Source organism: Podarcis filfolensis, assembly GCF_964270895.1.
Source record: "Podarcis filfolensis genome assembly, chromosome: 4".
Lineage (NCBI taxonomy): Eukaryota > Metazoa > Chordata > Lepidosauria > Squamata > Lacertidae > Podarcis > Podarcis filfolensis.
Genome location: NC_139607.1, coordinates 70,374,307 through 70,392,727, shown reverse-complemented (window position 1 = coordinate 70,392,727; position 18,421 = coordinate 70,374,307). Strand labels below are relative to the sequence as shown.

Below are 18,421 nucleotides of genomic sequence, written 5' to 3'. Positions count from 1 at the left end.
CCTGGTGTGTGTGTGTGTGTGGGGGGGGAACTAGCATGGATAATGACCCTCAATCACCCTTGTTTTTCCTTTGCCAACGATCTGCTGTCGTGGGAGCTGCCTCCATTAAAGCAGACCGGAACTGGAAAGCCAAAGGCAGGCCTGTTTTAATCAGTGGTAGAAAATACTGTCAGGACTGAATTCCCCAAACTGAAAATCATAGTGTTTTGGAGGATCAGAAGGAAGGGTGAAGAATGGGCCAGGAGAAGACTCCAGTTGAACTCCGACAGAGGCAGAACTATTATGTGTTCCTAAGCTCATGGCAGGGGAAAAAACATGGGTGGACCCAGTGCTTGTCTTCCCTCATAGAGGGCAAAAGAGCTCCACAGAGACACGGCAATTCTCACAGGTATTCCCACCACCAACACCACAGAATTTCCACATCACCTGCCTTGCCCAACAAAGCTTGTGTGGGACAAGTATGGAGGAAGCACCTTTCTGCACACACACCATATCTGCACCATACATCTAAAGCACACTTATGTGAGTTTGAACAGTCAAGGCTTCCCCCAAAGAATCCTGGGAACAATAGTTAAGGGTGCTTACAATTCTTAGGACACCCCTATCCCCCTCATAATGGGACGCGGGTGGCGCTGTGGGTAAAACCTCAGTGCCTAGGACTTGCCGATCGCATGGTTGGCGGTTCAAATCCCCGCGGCGGGGTGAGCTCCCATCTTTCGGTCCCAGCTCCTGCCCACCTAGCAGTTCGAAAGCACTCTTAAGTGCAAGTAGATAAATAGTGGGAAGGTAAACAGCGTTTCTGTGTGCTGCGCTGGTGCTGGCTCGCCAAAGCAGCTTCGTCACGCTGGCCACATGACCCGGAAGTGTCTTCGGACAGCGCTGGCCCCCGGCCTCTTAAGCGAGATGGGCGCGCAACCCCAGAGTCGGTCACGACTGGCCCGTACGGGCAGGGGTACCTTTACCTTTATCCCCCTCACAGAGCTATGAGTCTCAGAATTCCCTGGAAAGAGTGATTGGTTGTTAAGCTCATTTCAGTGCTTTTTTTCTAAAAAAATGTTTAGGGGCACTCTCATTTTTCTACTCATATTGAAATTCTGCCCTTAATGAGGCCAAACCTAAATTCATATAATGTTTAGGGGGATGAGTACCCCTGTCGTCCAGCCCACCCAAAAAGGACTGGTTAAGCTACTCTGAGAACCGTAGCTGTATGTGGGGAATAGGGGTCTCCTAACAATTCTCAACAAGCTATAGTCCCCAAGATTCTTTGAGGGAAGCAATGAATGTTTAAAGTGGTACAAGAGTGCTTTAACTGTATGGTGTAAATGTGGCCTCTGCCCCCAATGCATCAGCACGTGAAATGGCACACTGAGGCAAAATTTGGGAACATGTTAAGTGTGCACTTTGAGTTAAGATGCTGCTGGCACAAGTTAAAATTCTGGCAACCAGTCCTACATTCTGTCTCATACTCAAAGCATTCTGGGAACTGACTGAAAAGTCAGAAAATTAACAGTTCTTTTCTGGTAATTGGCATATCTAGAGGGACTAGAAATAAGCAGACTTTATGGTTTTGGTTCTAGGGTGCTAATGTAATAGGAAGCTTAGAAAGGAAGTATTAAGGATGAAATTTCCCTCTAACAACGAGTGAGAATATGTTTAATAAAATTGTAAGTTAATTTTATTTGTCTTACAATTATTATTTTAAACACTTCAACATTGATTGGCTAAAATGGAAATGACTGATCATAATTCCTTTTAATAGGCTGATAGCTCTAAAATTCACATGATTGTTTTGATTTTGAATCATGAAATCACTTTTGCACTATAATTTCACAATCTGGGAATATTACTTCAAGTCCTTCCCCTATTTTTACATCTCACATGGAAAAGACTAATGTGAGAGCTGCAGGCTTTAATTGGGAGTTCAATCACCCCTAAAGCTTAAACTAAAGTTTTAGGAGTGATATCCAAATGGTAGTCATATTCGTGGTAAACCCACCTGTCCTCAGGGACTTAAGGAACTTATCTACTGATTTCAAAACATCCACTTGGATACCACCCTAGTTTGAGTCTATTCAATTTGCGAGAGCCAATGTATTTGGTAAAGCATAAAGGAAAATACATTTATGTATATGCCAAGGGTACTTTGAGTGTACCCTTAATAATCTACTCTAATGGGAAATCAATTCTCATTAGAAATCAATTCCTATGTCTAAAGCACCACAGGAAAATAATTAATGTCCATTGCTAGAGATGTGGCTATGCTAAAGATCCATGAACATGTAAAATTGATGGCATCTGTTTTGGTTGATTCAATGTTCTTGTTGATGTCATATTTCATTTAAAGGGCCCCCAGGCTCTTTGCTAGTTATGGCCTAGTTTACTGCCAGCAAATTACCTCTCCCCTTCTTGTCATCCTTAATTATAGCCACTTACAGCTCTTTAATTAACTGGCAGTTTTCCTAGCGCTTGCCACCCCAGTCAATTTCTTCTCCCACTCTTCTCTTTAGATTTGTCAATTCCTCTGTTGGAACAGTCATTATCTGCTATTAACTTCTCTCGTGATTATTCTTTATATGGCCCATCAGAGTATGGTACAGCTGATCTTATCCAAGTCTTTGTAGTTAGCATCTATAACACTCAATAAATCCCTGTGTTACACCCTATCACTTAATAAGGTTACTCTGAAGTCCCATTGATTTTCCATTGATTTCAGTGTCTTAACTTTCAAATAAGCAAGTATGCTAAGGATTGCAGCTAAAGAACATGGCACATGAGCTATGATCAAACGAAGTGATAGCTTAATTAACTTAGAAAGCAAGAGGAACCAACACCCACTGATGCTATTGCTTCAGCGGTACCTAAAAGGCAAAACTTAAATGCAGTTGGATTAGTTTATGGCTCCTCCAGATGACCTATTTATTGAGTGTTCAACCTGATTTGTTTGCACGCAGCTTACATGGAGGTTATATTATATACAATATTTGTTGAGCATTTGTTCTGATTAGTTTGTGGGGAGGTTAACATTCATCCTAATTTGCTTGTGGGGTGTTTCGATGTATTCCTTTTAATCATTTGTTCATTCATTCCGCACTTCGCAATACAGTTCCCCATTACTTTCCTAACTGCAAAAAGTCAAGTTTCTTTTTAAAAGTGTTGAGAGTTGCAACAGGCATGGCTCAGTTCAGGGCCCATGTGGATTGTAGACAAGGGTCTTGGAGTGATGCTCCATTGATCGTCAGTGTCTGGATCCTCAGGAGAAACAATATCTTCTACAACTTGTACTCTTGCAGAATGTCTCCTCCCTTTGATTCTAATCTCCACATCATATTTCAGTGCTTGTCCAGCTGTTTAGAAGATGAAGCCTTTATGTCAGGAATGGGAACCTATGACATTCCAAATGTTGTTGGGTTACATCTCTCATCATCACTGACCATTGGGCCATGTGGGTGGGGCTGATGGGAGTGGACTCCAGCAACATCTGGCATGCCACAAGTTACCCATTTTTGCTGCTTTATGATGTGGAATGCTCATGGTTTTGTTGCATACACCACAATTTAAATCTTCCCTCAAAATAGCACGTCTCCAACTTTTACATAAGCTCTGTTATTTGAAGAAGACCAACATTAACTATGTCACAGTTGGCTAATTTACTGCCTTCCAGCGGTTTTTGGAATCCAGCTCCTACCAGTCCCAGCCAGCATGACAGATGGTCAATAACGATGGGACTTGAAGTCCAGCAGCACGTTGAGGAGCAGAGGTTCACCAGCCCAGATCTACATATTCAACAAGAAATACACAAAGTAGAATTCAAAGTATCCCTGTGATTGAACTTGTCAAAATCAAGAGACTTGGCATGAATTACATAGTTACATATTTAGCTATCACCTAAGCCTATGGACTTTTACAATCTCTTCAAAGCCTTCTCTGAAGACCATTTGGAAATCTTTGGCAAGGTGATACAGTAATGGCACTCATATTATCACTGATTTATTCAGTATGGCTTAAAAGTTGCCTTTTGTAACAGCTACCCATGTAGTAGTACATCTTTAAATGAGTGAAAGAAAACAGACCATTTCCGACATAATCGTTGAAACGTATTTATTTGCAGGAGTAGATAACGGCTACAAATGTTGCCCTGAATGACAAACATCACACAATCTCTTTGAATGTGTGGTGGCCTCATTTCAGTTTTCTAAACAGTTGACATCATCTTTGGCGAAGAGCTCAAAGGCTGACTATGAACAAAACCGTTTCCTCTTAAGATGCTTCCTCAAGGCTAAGGCAATGATCAGAACTCTGGTCGGCTTATTCTCTAAGTAAATACAATTCCATTGCCTGCAGCATTTTATGTTCTTCCAGAATCAAATTTTGAAAGAGATAATGTTGCATGCCACCACAATCTCTGAGTGGTGCAAGCTTCCAAGGGATCCAGGTGCCTACCCAGGGTTCAATTTCCTTGGAAGGAAGGAAAGCAGAGACTGTGGTGTCTTTTATATATGGTTTATTTACACATATATACAACCTGAGCCTATGCTGTAGCGGCTCACACCATTAACACTCCAAGAGGGTCTTGCTTTCCCCATAGCCACAGCCTTACTTTCCAAAAGAAATCAGGCATGGCTCTGTCTCCCAGCTGCTCAGCCTTCTTCCAGCGTCTAGCTTCTAGCTCACACATCTTAACTCTGGCTTTTGTCTTTCTAACTACCAGAGAGTTGAGGAAGGGAGGAAGGCCCACCCATTTGTCTTCTGCACACAGCCACTTCCTTTGTTACCTTAATCATTGGCTCCTATTTCCTATCACAAAACCTGCCTGGCTAGTCCAACACTTGAATCCTTGTTGGATTCGGAAATTAGAAGGGACTCAGGACTACAGCCTACCCCACTGGAAAAATAAAAACCCTCAGTACACTAACTTGTGTGCCTTAGCCCCCAACTACAATACTGATTTATTTCTTTGTTAGAGTTCTTGTAAGGTTTACCAAGATAATGTATCACGGGAAGTGCCTTGAATGTTCTAAAACCCATCATTACCATCAGTACGTTAATGAGCACAATGAGAGTTCTTACTCAACAAATGCATAAATTGTGCCCCCATGCACTATACGCCTGGTATATTTCAATCACGTTCTCCATTTGGTGGCCCATCAGATCAAAACCCAAAGACTCTTCATGTATGCCAAAACTCCTATGAATCACATGCGGAGGTGGAAGAAAGCAGGTTGTGAAGCAGCATAGACTGGCACAGTGAGTCACTAAGGTGGAGTGCTGGCCAGAGAACAGAGGAGATGGGCGAAGTATGCAAAGCTTGGATGTAGCCCAATGCCTTTCTCTGCCTTGGCATGTTGTGCGTGCGATGAGGAAAGGGCTGAGGGAAGTTTTTCTTCGCTTTGGATCTGTTTCTCCACCGCCGTGGGATCGTTTTTTGGTGGAGCTCGCTTTGCCAGCAGTGCCATGAGGAAAGCAACCTAAACGCCAAAAGTTCTCTGCAACGAGGCTCAGCTTGTTCTGCCCTCTGAGGTGCGCTTTGTGTATCCCTCCATTTTGCCTTGCTCTCACGCAAGGTGATCATTACAAATAAAAGCAAACGTTTTAGTACCTGAACTTTATTGCCGTTCTTATCTCATTCATACTTACAAAGTCTGAGCGAGGCTAATCTTCCGGGTTCTCATTTTATACACGGAGAACTGAGGTTGAAAGGTAGCAAAGTCCCCAGGGGCAGGGAAGCTTGCTAAAATGGAGTTACAACCATAACTTCCTACTTCTAGTCTAATTCTCAAGCTGCCAAATTTCTACAGTTCTTAGCATGGTATTATGTCCACACAGACATATGTTAAGTTCTTCTGCTGAGACCCTCCATCATTAAGTGTGAAGTCACACATATCTCTGACAGAGCTACAATTCCTAACACCCTCAACAAACTACAGTTCCCAGGATTCTTTGGGAGAAGTCATGTGCTTTAAATATATGGTGTGGAGATGGTGAAGTGATGCCTGCTAGGGATTGTGCCTTTTCTGTGATTGGACTTCATCTATGGAATTGCCTCCCCTGCCACATTTGTCAGGCTTCCACTCTCTTTATCTTAGATGCCCTGTTCAAAACCTTTTTGTTTTGCCCATTTCCAGTTGATTGGCCAAGTGATTTATACAGTGGCATCAGGTTCATTGCCTGTAGCTGAACTCTTATTTATATTAATTTCCTGAGTCCAAAGTGAAAACACCATGTTTGAAATAACACCCTTGATCAAGCAATTGCCTCCTATTAATCTAACACTTCAAGCAGAAATCCATGGCACCCAATACAGACACAAAGCTCTAGACTTACAATCTCTAGGATGCAATCAATCATTTCTTTCAGGAGCTGTGTGACACTGATAGCTCTGAGAGCTCATATTGCAGTGACGTTGCAATGGAGTTTGGCCTTCTACACTTTGTCCTCTCCTTTCTTCCTCTTGTCTCATACATGCTCGGAATATGCAAGGCTCTGAGTGATTCCACATGATCTGTTTATTGGACATTTGCTCTGATTTATTTGCAAGAAGATTAGACAACAGTTGGCTACTTAATGAGCATTTATTCTGATTTGTTTGCAGAGAAGATAGGTGACATTGCAAGTGGTATCCCGCACTTTCCTTATCTCAGAAAGTCCCATTGTTTGGGGAAGCATATTTGTTATGCAATACCGCTCGATTATAATTGTGCATTCTGAATTTGCTGGTACATGTTTCAATCCCACTCAAAAAATAGTGACAATCTGGAAGCTCTCTAGATATGGGACTGTTTACTTAATTGCTGTAGCAAGAGGATGAGGAAAGGGAAATTTACTCTCTACTGATTCCTCCCCTGGGTGCATTTAATAAAAAATAACCCCTTGGTGATTGTCAGGTAAGGTTATTAGAGGCCCATCCTATCAGTCTATCCTGTAAGAGTTTTATAGAAAATTGTTTTATAGAAAACAGCTTGTGTATGGCTATGCAGATCCCAAAGTAAATCGTAAGTAGAGGCTTCATTTAATATTGAAAATGAAAGAGGGCACCACTAGCATCAGCTGCTGTCACATAAATCCCCTGCTTGGGTGAAAATTTTCAAACTATTTCTGATGCCCCCCATCACCTCCAGGTTTCAGGGCTTAAATGAACACCACCAACCTGTAATTACCAAAAGTTTTCACCTCTCACACAGGTTTATCATCAAGGCCCCAGTTCTTCTGTTCTATTTCAGTTCCCTCTCCACCTCCTGACCACATCCTCTGTTTCTTTAACATGCAGCTAAAGGATTTACAGAACTGTAGTTCATTGTGGTCAATCATGCAAGGTTCTCGCACTCATTATGATGTAATAGCAGCAGAAGAGCTTCCTCCTTTTGATCCTTGATTTGAGTCAAGGTGTGGCATAGTCTCCCCTCTCCCGCCCCAAAGAACACATAGATGATCTGACTACACTGTTCAAGGGCAGATTTCATTAGAAGCATGCCCTCCAACATTTCTCTGATGAAAAATAGGGACATCCCATTCCATCATGATAATTTTACTATTTATACCCCACACATTCTGATCTCAGCCACTCAAGGCAGCTTCCAGCATATAAAAAACATAATAAAACATTAAACATTAAAAAAACCCCTTCACTATACAGGATTGTCTTCAGATGACTTACGGGTCAGATAACTCTGTCCCCTCCAATATTTCTCCCATGAAAACAGGGACATCCTACCATACCCTCCAACATCTCTCCAATGAAAATAGGGACATCCTAAGGAAAAGCAGGACATTCTGGGATGAAATCAGAAACCAGGATGGCTTCTCTAAATCAGGAACATCCCTGGAAAACAGGGACACTTGGAGGGTCTGCAGATGGCAAAGGAGAAATCTAGGCTATGCTGCTACTGGCTTGTGAATATTCCATGTTTGAAAAGCATCTGTCAAGCTCCTCTACTCAGGGGACCTTACACAAAAACATTGCATGTCACGGAGCCATGTAGGTGTGTTTCAGGATATGAAAGCTACAGCCTACTTGTGGCCCATGACACACCGATCACATGTAACAGAATATCAAAACTGATCAATATTATTCTGCATAAACTCTGTGTGGCTGCCCTTGAGGAAACCAGAATGTGACTACTTGGGTGGCATATTTCAGTTCCACACTCTGCCATTTGTATCCCTACCATAATTTATAATTTGCATTCCCCCAGAAGTGACCTCCTCAAGAGTTCTTAAACTCAGTGCTATTTTTCTAGAAAAAGAGGCGCCGGACCTCACCATGAACACCTCCCTTGTTCTCTTTTGATGGCAATGGTGCCCACCTGAGAGGTGCCGGAACTGAGTTCCGTCTGGTTCTGGCTGAAAAAAAGCTTTGCTCCATGGAACATAGGGAGCTGCCTTATACTGAGAGAGGAAGCAGCTCCTGGTTAATGTCAGGAGGAGGAAGAGGAGGCTGAACATGGAGCCAAGAGTGGTACAGTGCAGCTTCAGTGGCCAGCAGCTCCTCCTCTTCCCCCTGCTGTGTAAGGGAAAGATGGGAAAAGCAGCCCCCAACTGGTGGGGGTGACAGGAAGAGGAAGTTGAGCGAGAGAGAGGAGGAGCCACCAGCCATTGAGGCCATGCTGCCGCTGCATTTGGCTCCACCCCTGGCTCCTTCTTATGTGTCTTGTGCTACATCCCGATGTCACACATGCACAATCAGCCCCCTCAGACCTCTGCACAAGTTGCCACCTCTACCCCAATGGATGGACTGAAGAGCTGGGCACATTAGCCATACTCTTCTATCCCTGCTTTGAGCAGGAAGGTTTGAAGTTGGATGGTAAGTGTGTTAGGAGAGGTGGGTTAGAAATCTGTTAAATAAATGCACAAATAATGATGCATGCCTGACTCAGCCCTTTGTTCTCATTAATTCTACAGCTACATGGGTTAGTTAGAGACAGACAGACTTTCACACATACTCAATTGTTCTCTATTGACCTTCTCCCTCTGGGCAAATCTAAAATAGATTGCGTGTGCATCTGGGAAAAGTATGGAGCAATGGCTCTAGATAACTCTTATCTGACATGCTAATAAACGTAAACGTCTGTCATGTGCCATAATTTTTAATACATGCATGTTTATCTTTCAGATATTGTTAGCGCTTGTTACTGCAAATATTGCCTTTCCATGTAATGACTATATTGTGTGTTATGCCAAAGCACATTATGACTATCCTAAATTAATGATTGTCTATAATTTTGTAAATAAACAAAAGCTGGAGAAGTTCTGTTAGGCTTTTATTTTTATTAATTTCGGTGGGTGTACTCTGAATAAAAGCTAGTTGTATACAAACTGTGGATGGATTTTAGGAAAGTGAAATAACATGTTTTAAGATTAATTAAAGTCTCATAAACTAAAAAGTGAAAAGTTGCATACATTCTGTGACATGAGTCTGTCATGGATCCCAGTAAAAGGAAGTTCAATGTGGTCATAAACAGTGTAGATCTGCACTGGAGCACTCTGTTGCTAAAGCTTTGAGCTAAAACAACTTCATCTTGATCTCCTTATGAGCTTTTAGATGGGATCATTCTTGGTCTGGAAGAGTAACAGATGTGCACAGGATCTCTCCAATCAAAAGCAAAGTCTGTGGACAAACAGGCAACAATTTTCCTTTCACACTTCATTCATATTTTTTGGACATGCATGGGCCTCATTTTTAAATCCATCTACTGCAACATTTAAAGAAACAACTCACCCAATAAAACTTCAATATTTATTCAGCCATAATAGTGTTCAGTCAACCAAAAAGGGAGATAGCCAATATGTATATAGCAGATTGGGATTGCATCCATTGGTCTCACCCCTGACTGCCACTCAGTGAAATGGCAGTTTTGGATTATTGAAGCCAGTACATTTCTATTCCTGTGCTGTAGGTGCTTGATTTGTACCTAAACATGGAAGTTAGAATCATATAATTGTAGAGTTGGAAGGGTCCCTGAGGGTCATCAAGTTCAATCAGCCCTTTGCACTGCAGGAAACTCGTGGTTCCCCATCCAATTTGAAACCATACCAGACCCTGCTTAGCTTTGCAAATGTGCTAGCAGTTTTCTTGCTGCACCACATGGGACTGAAAATGGTGCATAGAAGCATCTGCTTCCCAGGATTCGATGTCTGTACATGCATGTTCATCATTTGACAGTTGCAACTTCAAGTGATGACCTGTGAATGTCCAACAGCTTAGTGGTTCCAGTTTCATATTTTTCTGTGAAAGGAATGCTTTAGTTAAATTCCCAAAAGTTGCTTTTCAGGGTGCATTTAGGTTTTATAATCTGCGGGTGGAGTTTGGCACATTACTGAACTGCATGTTTCATGTTTAAATTTATACACACAAACACATACTCCACTTTTTTCTATAAATCTTCTCTTCATGCTTTAGCACACACGAACTCTTTAACCTTACCATCTTGCAATTTGCATGAGCAATTAATTGCCATGCCTAGATTTACTGTAGCCGCCTCTTCAGGTGAGTCACATGAACATTACATGCTTTCCAAACCCTCTCTCTGTTTATTAAGGCCATGAGGTAGTTTCGATTGACAGGCCCATAAAGGAAATATGCAAAAGGAAACAGAGCCAGGGGATGTTTCATAGTCACATAATATAGTGTGATATAGGTAAATCAGAAAATGGGTTTGAATCTACTTACTATGGTTTGCATTAAAAAAATTAAAAAAAGGAAACCTTGGAAAGTTTGCTTGTTACAGTATCTGTTAAGGAAAATGTCAGAAAGGATCTGGTGTGAGGGCATTTGTACCTATGCACTTTTCAATTGTAAGCTGTTTTGAGTTTGCTTTTTGTTAAAACAAAACAAAACAAAACAAAAAAAGACTAATGGCAGTGATAATAATGCCATTCTGTTGCAGAATCAGTGCAGCCAAACACCCAATTGCTGTAGAGCTACAGTTGCACTGATCAATGTATTGGCATGAGTTGGATATGGAAAGAAAGGGGCTGTAAGGGAGCAGGAAGATGTAGTGTCCTAAGAGAATGGCGGTGTCAGTCCGAGACATTTTGCAGAGCAAAATGGAGTCCAAATGGTGCTCGCTCCCTGCTAGGGTCAGCACTTTTAAAAGTCTGCTGCAACATTCAGACATCAGTTCCTGCTTTCATCTCTCTCACCCACCCCCATTTAAAGTGCTGCCTAAAGCAAATTGCTTCACGCCGCTGCATGGTAGGACTGGCCCTGGAGAATGGTGGAAATGCAGCACTCCCCAACATTGTTGATTGTCAGTGATGGGAAGTGCTGCATGGAAGGCTTTGCGAGCACTACTGATCAGCCGATCAGTTGTGCCGCAACGCCCCATTTGTCCAAGCCCTGTTTTTACCCGATCCACATTGAATGTCCAGTGTAAGGAAGCTAATGTATATGTAGCTCATATGTGGTCACTTTCACAAGAGAAGAAGAGATGGCTGACGGCTGATTTATTGCTGCTTCCCCATCTGTCTTCTAGTATAAGTTATCTGTTAGGGCAGCCAAGGCAGTTTCTGAACCATGCTGAAAGCAAGAATGAAAGGAATTAATATAATTGACTTTTTCCAGGAAAGCATTGAGGTGGATTGCTACCATGCACCTTAACACCTCACCCAAGAGTGGAATAGCAAACAGTATTTGCTAAAATACCCCCTCCCCCCAAAAAAGATCCCTTCTTTAGTATAAATAGACTATGGCCATCTTGCAGAGAGGCACCAACAACTTCTACCATATATTTGGATAGCAACATGTAATTTTTTAATTAGAGAAGAATGCCAGGAGTTGCAGTCTTGTGGTCAGTCTTGTTCCTCCAGAGCTCCTGTGTCCACATCCTAAGGCTGAACAAACTGAAAGGCATCCATAACAACCTGATAAGATGGTGCAGTAGATGCCTCCACAGTAACCTCAGACAACCAGTCCAACTTGGAGAAGATGCAAGCAATTTAATCTACAAAATGCTTTGCGAACTAGTCACAGTCCCTCCCAGGGACTAGGTTGTGAACGTCCCCATGTAACTTGGAACAGCTGTGTTGGAGATATTGAGAATATGAAATGGCGGTGGAATTCAGTGGTGTGCAGTGAATTTTTGTGCGTGTAGGGGACCAGTTAGGGTCAGAGGCACCAGCTTGCAAGGGCGATGGGCGGGGGCAACATCCCATGCGTGATGCCCTGCCATCCTGCTATGAGCATTGCACCTCCTTCCTGAAGCCAGGCAAAAGCTTCCTGGGCTTTGAGAACAAGGCACCAGGCCTCGTAATACTTTAATATGCTAATTTACCAAAAACATTTAGGAGACTAGCCTAGTCCCCCTACTGACTACACGCCACTGGTGGAAGTCTAATTGTTTCCCTGCCACCATCATCATAAAATAGTCACTAAAATGGGTTTTGGTTCACGAGTCTTATATTAAAAGGCAACACTGAAACCATTAACACTGTAGAAAAAGGCACAGTGTGTTGTGTGAGCACATCTCCTTGTGTTTTAAATCCACTCCCTGCTGATTCACCCATGTCTTACTTAGTTAAAGTGGGTTCTTTCCAGTTTGATAATCATACTAAATTAGGAAGATCATGAGATTCTCGGCATGCACAACACTCAGGGAAAATATGTATAAAATGATGTATAGGTGGTATGTAACGCCCGTAAAATTGGAAAAAATATATAAAACTGGTGATAAATTATGTTGGAAGTGCAAGATCAAGGAGGGCGATTTCTATCATATGTGGTGGTTGTGTGAGCCTATCAAAAAATTCTGGGAATCTATTTACAATGAATTAAAAAAAATCCTCAAATATACCTTTATAAAAAAACCCGAAGCCTTTCTGCTGGGGATAATTGGGGAGGAAATCAAAAAGGAAGACCAAACACTCTTTCAGTATGCGACAGTGGCTGCCAGAACTTTAATAGCGCAGAATTGGAAGACATCAAAAATCCCAACTATAAACGAATGGCAAACCAAACTATTTGACTATTTAGAACTGGCAAAAATGACACAGAAAATAAGAAATCAAAAAGACATAAAGTTTAATAAAGAATGGAATAAATTTATGACATACATGGAAAAAGAGGTAAAAAATCTAAAAATCACAGTAGGTGTGACGTAACACTTGTGACGTAAAGAGTCTTTTGAGGAAAAGAAACTGCAGATAAAAAATCATATAATATATTCTGAAACCGAGATGAAGGGAAGTCAATTAATGTTGTGTGTTATTTAGTTATTTAGTTAATGTAAGTTAGTTAGTTGGTGTTTTATGTTAGGTGATGTTTTTTCTTTTGTTCTTTTTATCATTATTATCTCTTTTATTTATGTACTCCTTTTTTGTATGTGTTATGTATGTTTATTTTTTCACTTGTTTTAATGTTGGATGTAGCAAAATGAATTAAAACCAATAAAATAAAATAAAAAGATGGCCCTGTTGAGGAAGCAGTACACAAGATCTTCATGTGTCAGTTAAGCAACACGTTCTTTCAATATTATTCAATATTCAATAATGACATCGCAGTTCCCTTTTTAAAAATGACCTAATGGATTCCCTTTGTGTAAGCAGTATTTGAAACGATGTTTCCAGGCTAGTTGGTTCTTCACTTGCGTGGGTGGGGATGTCTCCGCTAGAGCCCCTGACATTTCCCTCTTATTCTCCCACATGTGTGCATTTTGGTCAAATTTCTGCCTAACAGTTTCTCTTCCCTAATACAAGTAACACAAGAAGGGGCTCATCTTTTTCTTTTTGTGGTGCCTACAAAGCTTCCCTTGCACACTTTGGCCACTTAGTGCCCTGCCCAGAGACTTACTTGTTTTATCGATTTGCAATTGCAGCATATTCTTATGCATGGATACTTAGAAGTATGTCCCACTGAGTTCATGCTTCTTTATTTTGTGTGTGTGTGTGTGTGTGTGTGTGTAGAGAGAGAGACAGAGACAGAGAGAGACAGGGAGAATATCAAGAAAAAAAGTGGTGCACCTTTGAAGGTGACCTGGAAACTACAACTAATCCAGAATGTGGCAGCTAGACTGGTGACTGAGAGTGGCCACCGAGACCACATAACACCGGTCCTGAAAGACCTACATTGGCTCCCAGTACGTTTCCGAGCACAGTTCAAAGTGTTGGTGCTGACCTTTAAAGCCCTAAACGGCCTTGGCCCAGTTTACCTGAAGGAGCGTCTCCACCCCCATCCTTCAGCACTGAGGGCCTTTAGGTGGTTCCCCCACTGCAAGAAGTGAGGTTACAGGGAACCAGGCAGAGGGTCTTCTCAGTAGTGGCGCCCACCATGTGGAACACCCTCCCATCAGATGTCAAGGAAATAAACAATTCTCTGACTTTTAGAAGACATCTGAAGGCAGTTTTTAATGTTTGATGTTTTTAATGTTTGATATTTTGTCGCTTTTGGGGAAGACTTCTGTTTACTGAAGAAAGTTCCACAAGAAGAAGGAAAACTTATGAATGGATGATGGGCGGGGTATAAATAAGAATAAGAATAAGAATAAGAATAAGAATAAGAATAAGAATAAGAATAAGAATAAGAATAAGAATAAGAATACATAATAAAAGCAGCATAAATACAGTCATTTGCCAATCCCATTCTAATCACAGCAAAAAGGGCCAGTCAATTGCTTTTTCTGTGAATGGACGTTTGCTCCTAGTCAGCATTAAATGGCGGGTTTTCCCAGGAAAAGCTGCTGGGCAAATGAAAAACCACTTGGACCTGTGCCTAAAGTGCATGGGACAAGTGGAAACCTCTCAGACCTATCCTTGCTAGACACGGAACAAGCGGAAGTGTGGATGAACCCTTCTTTCCATTATTTGTTAAATATATTTGTAGTTTTAAAAAACAAACATAGAAACTGTTCAGATATTAAGCAGTAAATGAATATAATATAATAACAAATGAAGCCATTAGAAGTGGACATTATGGAATTTGGAGCACAATGTCACCAGTATGCTGCATTTTTCCATAACATCTGAATCAAGTGTAGCTATGAAGACCTGGACTGTTGTCTCCATCCCACAGAGTGCTATATGGAGGTGAGGGCCAATAAAGTGAACTTGAATCTTGGCCAGATACAGGTGCCATAGTGATTCCTGTGCCCAGGGCTGCATTCCCTCTGAATAGGCCTCCCCATCCCAAACCCTGGAGCCAGCCCTTCTGCTGTTGTCAATAAGACGAATGTGATGCATTTTTCTGTGCAGGAAATTGCATCATTAAAGGTATGTTTTCAGCCAAGATTTGAAATCCTTCTAATGCTCCCATAATCTCTAAGCAGCTCTGCTGTTTACTTTATCTGCTGTTATTTCTTCATCAGCTGTACTGCTGGTATCTTGTAAGCTTCTTTAAGAATCCAGGGGAAGGCTTGAGTTCTGACACCCATTGTATGACAAATCCTTTCATGTGACGTATTTTCCCCCAGCCCCATCAGATAAACTATATGAAGCCGTTAATCATGGTCAAATGATGCAAATGCTTCAGTCCAGTTTCTTTCTGTCTCACTACCTTGCGTGGAAGAACTACAGCTCTTCAAATGCTTTTCTAAAAATTCAGTGGGGCAGAACAGATCGATATTTTCCAAAGCTGTATAATGCTATGCTGTATAGTAGATGCAGGACTTTTTGAAAAAAATCATACTTGCCAAATAACAGCTGTAGCAAACTTCATCCATTCATAGGTTTTTCTTCTTTGTGTGGAACTTTCTTCAGAAAATGGAAGTCTTTCCCAAAAAGAGGAAAGATAAACTTGAGCACACACCCACCAGGCCCGTGCAGAACCTGTCTGAGGCCTGGGGTGGGAGTCCCCAGTCAGCTAGGAGGTATGGGACATTTGGGGCATGAGAATGTGAGTCCGGCAGACACCTGGCAGTCTTAGCCCTCTGAGGCCTGCGGCAAGTTCACCCGACTGCCCACCTGGCACGGACCTGACAGACACACATACAGTGCACAAACAGGCAATAAGGATGCAAATAAACAAAACAAAAATATCCAGGAAATTCATGTAAGGGTAGCTCAGTGCAGAAAAAAATGAAAATGAATTTACAGGAAGTAGGAAGGAGCCTTTAGGGAGGGAGGGAGTATGGTTTGTGTGTGCATGTGTGGTGCGGGGCACTACAGCTGTGAACCTTGAGTTACAAATGTACAAGCATTACTAGGTAAAGGTAAAGGGACCCCTGACCGTTAGGTCCAGTCACGGAAGACTCTGGGGTTGCGGCGCTCATCTCGCTTTATTGGTCGAGGGAGCCGGCTTACAGCTTCCGGGTTATTAGCTTTCTTCAAAGAAATATTGATGTGTATGCATTGTACTGGTTCTAACTAAACCGTTTCAGTTTAGATACATTCTGCATATAATACTATTTACTCTGACTCCAGTGTGCTCTCACTGTTGATGTTGGAAGCAGAGTACACATGGCGCTAGCCACTGATAAAGGGTTTCCTGTTTCCTTCTACATCACCACGATCCATATCTATCCTGTAGTTTTTCAAGAAACACAACTGTTTGATATGTTTCCCCTCAAAGTGGCTTCAATCCAATTTGAATACATAAGCTGTGATTATGTATACATTTTAGAGAGCCTTTGCATGTGCACAGTTGACAGCGCATGTGCAGATCACAGCTTCATTTAATAGGAGTTCAGGAGGCGTGGGGATTGCAGGCATGGGGAAACAGATCAGGTAATGTGCATCTTGTAAAGCTATCCCCACCCTTTCTCTGGTATGTACAGCCATGTGAAAATGTGACTCTAAACACTTCAAGGAAAAACGACCTTGCTCTGTCCCAAGCTGCTAGTATGTACATAGCCACAGATTCTAGTTTAGATTTCGACTGCGATGCTACAACAGCAAAGATATTTTGAAAGCAGAATGATAATTTTTACTTTGGATTTGGAGTGGGTCACTCACATTGTAAAAGGAAGACGTCAAGTTGAAATACACCATCTTGCTAAACACTACGAACACCAGTTGAAATGGGGATTTGAGGTCTGGTGGTAAGCCCGTAAACTGGACGTCACAAAATGACAAAGACTGACATTTGAGATAAAGACTTTGACATAAAGAAGCAGGTGTGACTGGGACAGGCCAGAATGAACATACCTTTGAATGTCAGAAAATGCTTTATCTGGTATGGACATCAGCTATCTTATGGGAACCTATGCAAGCAAGTATTTGTCCACAGGGCTAGCAAAATACGTGGCATAGCATGTTATCAGAAAAACAATAAAAGGCTACAGTTGTGAGACAATGCTGCTTAGGCATGCCTAGAGCACATCGTAAGCTTTCTGTGCAGTGAGCTGCTCCTGGCATTGTGAATCAAGGTGGCCGCAGCCAACTTGGCACTGCTAATGAACAGGACAAGACATGATCTGCAATCTGGCATTTCTCTTGGCGATGTTAAATGGATAGAATTTACCCTTGAAAGGGATGTTACGTCAATTTAATGAAATTTGGGCAAGTTGTCCTGTTTGTTTATTGACACAACATGCCTGTTGCGTTTTTTGTTGTTGCAGTGAATAAATTAAAACTAGCACCACTACCAATAAACAGAAATAAATATTATAATTATAATATAATATAATATAATATAATATAATATAATATAATAATAGCAATCTTTGTAACCAGCCCTTTCTCTATGCAGAGCATTCTTGGAGTTGCAATATATACACTTACCTTGGAGTAAATCCCAGTGAACTCAGTAGGACTTGGTAGACCAGGATTGTGCTTTAAATGATGTGTCTACTTGAACATCTGTTATTTTTAATCTACCCTATGGATGATCTCTCATGGACCGCTCTATAATTGGGGGACCATTCCCCAAGCATCACCCCCTGGATCTTTGCTGTTACTGGTACCCACCTTGTGGGTGATTTTATCACAGAAAGGTGGATTGTATAAATACCGTATTTTTTGCTCTATAAGACTCACTTTTTCCCTCCTAAAAAGTAAGGGGAAATGTGTGTGCGTCTTATGGAGCGAATGCAGGCTGCACAGCTATCCCAGAAGCCAGAACAGCGAGAGGGATTGCTGCTTTCGCTGCACAGCAATCCCTCTTGCTGTTCTGGTTTCTGAGATTCAGAATATATTTTTTATTGTTTTCCTCCTCCAAAAACTAGGTGCGTCTTGTGGTCTGGTGCGTCTTATGGAGCGAAAAATACGGTAAATGAAACAATGGAGTATCTCAACAATCTGTCTACTATTCTTGACAAGTAGGCTGGTATCCACAGCCCCAGTTGCAGAGAGGGACTGAGGCTGCTGCTGCTGCTGCTGCTGCTGGTGGTTAATGGTTTGCCAAAGGCAACTTAGTGAGTTCATGGTTGAGATTACGGACTTCTGGTTTGCAGTTGTTCATAGAGTTTAAATTGCCTTTGTGCCTCGCTTTCACTAGGCAATCACTGTTAAAGCAGAGGATGAAATGGAACAGGGTAAGTGTGCATTGCAGTAGCGTACC

At 41.8% G+C, this 18,421-nt stretch overlaps 1 protein-coding gene across 1 annotated transcript in view; it reads right to left on the bottom strand.

Moving 5' to 3' along the window:
- RPL24 (ribosomal protein L24) overlaps positions 1-18,421 on the bottom strand; it is a 324,479-nt gene that overhangs the window by 89,814 nt on the left and 216,244 nt on the right. The gene's annotated exons all lie outside the window — the stretch shown is intronic.